This window comes from Paramacrobiotus metropolitanus, unplaced genomic scaffold, assembly GCF_019649055.1.
Source record: "Paramacrobiotus metropolitanus isolate TYO unplaced genomic scaffold, Prichtersi_v1.0 Parri_scaffold0000011, whole genome shotgun sequence".
NCBI lineage: Eukaryota > Metazoa > Tardigrada > Eutardigrada > Parachela > Macrobiotidae > Paramacrobiotus > Paramacrobiotus metropolitanus.
The window spans coordinates 1,663,906-1,668,739 of NW_026570231.1; the positions used below are offsets into that span (position 1 = coordinate 1,663,906).

Here is a 4,834-nt window from a genome sequence, read left to right on the forward strand (position 1 = left end):
CGACATCAGTTTTTCGTTTACTTTATTCAAATGTAGAATGTACGTATCAGCTTCTACTTCGGCGTTGGTAATTTCCAGTTATGCCTCTTCGGCCATAGCTGACAAAAAGTATTGTCGAAAATAGCGCTTACAGTAGGTTAAGGTCGTTCACATCGATATCGTTTGGAAATCCTGTTTTCGGCGTAGAAGTTGCACGAGAATCCACGTCAAGATAAGATTCAAAACTTGCAACGGCTTTGAAATTTTAAACTGAACTTGTGTCCAAAGTTGCACTGCCGACTACTTTAACTGGGTACACTGCACCGTATTACCACCTGGAGATTTGTCGCTACCAATATTACCCTGTCAAAGTAATGGGAAACTGACCTTTCCTTTATGTGCGACCTGTGTTATCGGCAAACAATGGAAAAACGCGAGAACACTGACCGGCAACGAGAGCTGAAAGGGACGAGGTGCACCCCGGAACTGCTCGCAGCAATTGACCGCTGATACATTGTTACGCGTATATATGAAGTTTGGCCTTACGACAGCTCTGATGATTTCTTGAATACGTGGAAAAATTTATGGAAACCAAAACAGAAGCGAGTGGATGGCCTGCCGGTACTTTTACGGAAACGCACAAGCGACAGTACAACGAAAATTTTCACCAGCGGGAAGGTGTCAAATTGGAATTTGATAAGACAACGGAAAATTCTAGTCTGCGGTCTCTGTCCAAGCTATGTTGAACAGGTTTTGGGGCCGTCTAGGGATGGTAAATAACTAGTAACGGAAGCTAATTCGTCACGCTCATTAGTTGCACTCGGTTATTCGATTTCGGTGTTAAACTTCTGTTGCTATATATGCTTTTATGATTCTGTGCATGAATGTTTATTCGATCAGGATGAGGAGCGATTTCATGTGTAAAGAAGTGTTAAATAACACACTTAGTCACCCACATATTTTATATCGAAACACTTCGATAAACCTCTTATTCCGGCACCCTTTTAACTTCTTACTATATCCCGGCATCCGGCTAGTCGAAGATGCTGTGCGAACAACCGCCATGGTCGTCGACTGCGTTTTTATCAGCTACATTCGATTCAACTGCTTTCTGTTCTGTTGGGCGGCGTAGCCTCGGTACGTACGGATGCAAAGCGGACCATGGCGGTTCTTCATAAAGTAATTTCAACGAGGCTGATGCCGGGATATACTGAAAAAGTTAAAAAGGTGCCGGAATAAGAGGTTTATCGAAGTATCCATAATCCATACATATACAGTATTAGGACTACCGGACAGTTTGCCATTTAAATATATAAATTGTCTAAGAGAACAATCCAACAGCAATTAACATCACTGCAAACAGAGGTACCGAGCCCGTTTATAAAACTGCTTAACAAAACAGCAAAATCCGATATTCGCCATTTTGAATACAACAGCGATGCTACACCGGATTAAGGTAGGTTGGGTAACTGTGTCACAAAAATGGATCCCTACTCAGTAGTAATCCGATACTACATAAGTAGATATGACTCATCAATTATTAAAAATGGCCGTCGGTTACGTCATAAACTGGAGTTGGGAGCTGGACTTTCTAGTTACAATTCCCCGGTTGTACATTGTACTTGCAGCTCCCAACTGCAGCATATGATTCAGCACAACTGCAGCATATGATTACTGCATATGTACACTGTATAGAAGTACACTACCTAATTTACTCACTTACTGATATTCACACACACACACAAGTTGTTTACATTCTTTTACCGCATGGAGCGGCACTAGCACATTAGCTCAGCTGGCTCGTCAGCGATAGCCAGCCAGTGTATCACTGATACACATGCTGTGCAAACCTCAAGGAGGCTCGCAGCCCAGATGCAGCTACCTGTGCAGCCGTGTTGCACGCGTGCAAGTGGTTGTTTACATTCTTTTACCGCATGGAGCGGCACTGGCACATTAGCGCAGCTGGCTCGTCAGCTATGGTGCTACACACCATGCGCGTCTCTTAATTATTGAAAACACTTGTAGTAATGCTGTGCACTTGTAATATACATAATTATTTGCCAACTTACCGAGTAGTTTAATTGCTCATCTGGATTGTGCACGACTTGGATATAACTGTGAAACTCGACATGTGCCCAGTGTACTGTATGGATACTACTGTACACTGCACAGTTATATTGGTTCACTTTCACTGTTTGATTCAACAAGTTGTTTGCATTCTTTTACACTATGGAGGAGCACTTTAACGCATCAGGCTCGTCAAAGCCTTTCAACGTACAGTAAGTAAAATATAATTGCTTTTTAGTGGACATTACTAGTTCCTCTATTCTCAGCTTATTTATTCATAAATAATCATAAAAACTAACAGCTACGATGGAATATTATTTTCTTTATCACTGTACATTATGACTGTACTGTGTAATCAATTTTGACAGTTATTTGCAGTCTTATGGTCTATTGCGTGCATGCTTATGCGCGCGTGCAGATCAACTGGAAAAAGTCCGCCAGGGTCGCCGCAAATTTTTTTCCACTGGAACTAAAGGTGCATTTTTATTAGCGATTACTCCGCTAACTGCAGAATTTATGAATTTCTTGTACACGAAGCAAGTGAAGCTAATGTTTTTAGTTCATATTGTGTTGTAACACATGGTATATTTTTTATGTGTACATAGTTTCGGGGTTGCTACAAGCAACGAGGGCTCGAGTGAAAAAAGTTGGCCTGGACCTCTCAAAAAATTTTTCCACCTTATCAACGGTATGGCGTAATTTGCTGATTTCGCAGTTTTCACATTACAGAAATTATTATTATATGCTTGTATGTTAGCTCAATGCTTTTATAACAAAAAATACATTTCGTAATGAACCCTAATTATCATAATTAATGATTAATGTACTGTACCGTATTGCACTGTATATACTGTACAGTGCAATACTGTACAGTATTGCACTGTGTATGTAGTATGTACCATGTACTTTTAAGGATAAACGTTCTTTACATTTCTTACTAAATTAAGCACTACTGCTTTTTAATGCCAAGTAATAGAAACATGTAACGATAGCTTTTTTGTAATTTTATTTATTGCTGCATTTGGTTTCCTAATAACAAGCGCAACTCGTTTTCAGCAGTTTGAAGAGTATTAGCATCTTTTGCACCTAATAAATTAATTTTTCCAGAATGGAAAATCATCGCCGTACAACCTTGAAGCCGGACTCGCATGGCCGGAAATATTTCAGGTTCAAACATGGCATCAGCTTTTGCTCTTATTGAGTTGTACAATTTCTCTAAACTAAGAAATTTCCCAAAATTAAAAGTGGCGACAATGTTAACAATTCGTGGATTCTTTAACGATGCTTTTTGATAGCCATATTTTTGCAGTTTCCGGTAATAGTGATCCAATAACGCGAGAGCGTCACTGATGGACTTTGCACCATTAACTGTGATCTTGCCGTTGCGGTACACCTGGCAGTGCGATTTGTGAGGACGAATGGAACGGAGAAGAAGCCCGGAAAATTTATGTGGTGCATAATGAGAAAGCGGAGCGCGTTCGAGTCCGCGAGTGTTTGGCGTAAAATATTTCAACACCGGTGGAAACCCAGAGCAAGAAGAATTAGGTTCAGCTGAATTAACTGCGTTCTCAACTCATTCAAAAATCAAGGAAAACAACGAGTTAGCGTAAGCGGCAAGTTTGTTTAGCGCCAAGCAATCACTAGAAATCACTAACGTGTATTTGCTGCAGGCAGCGAATGGGAGATATAAAAACCTACGAAGCAAAGTAGAAAAGCGTAAGGGCTAGAACCAGGGTGACACCTGCAGCCGTTTGCGGTACTGGTTGGTGCTGTACAGCAAAGTGCCTTACTGACTGCATTCACTGTTTTTTTTTCAAAGTAATCGGAGTTTCCTTTATGAACATCTTCTAAGATTGCAGTGTGTCCACAAGCGCACGTATAAGAAACAGCAAGGACTGCCTGGTTGCGTTAGGTGGCTGATGGCTCAGCTTCTTCTTCGGGAATTCTGTTTTCACGCATCAAACCTCTATGACAGATCGTAGGACCCCTGCCAGCGACCGTCGGGTTTGCAACACAGCTGGACGACAAGTCAAAGTTCCATTTTTTGTAAAAAAATGGCATCAGTAAAGAACCGTTCTAGAATAATTATTTTAAAAAGGTTGGCGTAGTCGGCCGGAGGGCGGACTGCCTCAGCTCAACAACACTTTCACGTCATGCAGATAACCAGCTGGTTTCGTTACCTAGAATCGGGCCAATCGGCTCGTAATTTGTTAACATTGAATATTGTCCAAACAAGTATCTCGATCTCATGGAAATCTCAAAGATCATAGGTATCACACAGTATTCTCTCGTAGCGGATGGAACTGTCGCCCTGTCACCGGACGGGCAAAAAGTAAAAATTATAGAGAATGGACAAATATGATCGCTTCACAAGGATTAAAATTATAGTTACTGATTGAAAGCTGTTGTCGTTTTCTCTGTCCATTAATTACCTGTTTCTCTTTCTGTGATCATCCACCAATCAACCTCTTAGAACGTATATTTTTCGAAAGAAGACCGCTTTGTTTACCAAAGCTTATGTTACGACTGCAAGCGTCCGGTTAATCCAGCGTTAAATTTTCAAGCATGCAGGATATACGAGAGATTTCTTGGTACCTTGCCTGTTATAATACCAGGTTTTTTATAATTTTTGTTTTGAATGCCCAGATACACTTGGCATTTTGATTTCCAGTTGTTGGCTCGAATTCATCAGTTCTCAAACCGGTCTTTCTTGTCGTTCTGCGGAGTTTGTTGGATTCATTAAAGTATCTGTTTGCCCGTTATCCATGTTTGCACAGAATTTAAAGCA

General features: G+C 40.8%; 1 long non-coding RNA gene across 1 annotated transcript; it reads left to right on the top strand.

Moving 5' to 3' along the window:
* The first annotated feature begins 2,076 nt into the window (after positions 1–2,076).
* LOC129583580 (uncharacterized) lies at positions 2,077–4,354 on the top strand. Its single transcript, XR_008689797.1, has 6 exons — positions 2,077–2,258; positions 2,425–2,521; positions 2,652–2,734; positions 3,154–3,213; positions 3,356–3,652; positions 3,717–4,354. It is a non-coding gene; the product is annotated as an uncharacterized LOC129583580 (long non-coding RNA).
* Positions 4,355–4,834: the final 480 nt, after the last annotated feature.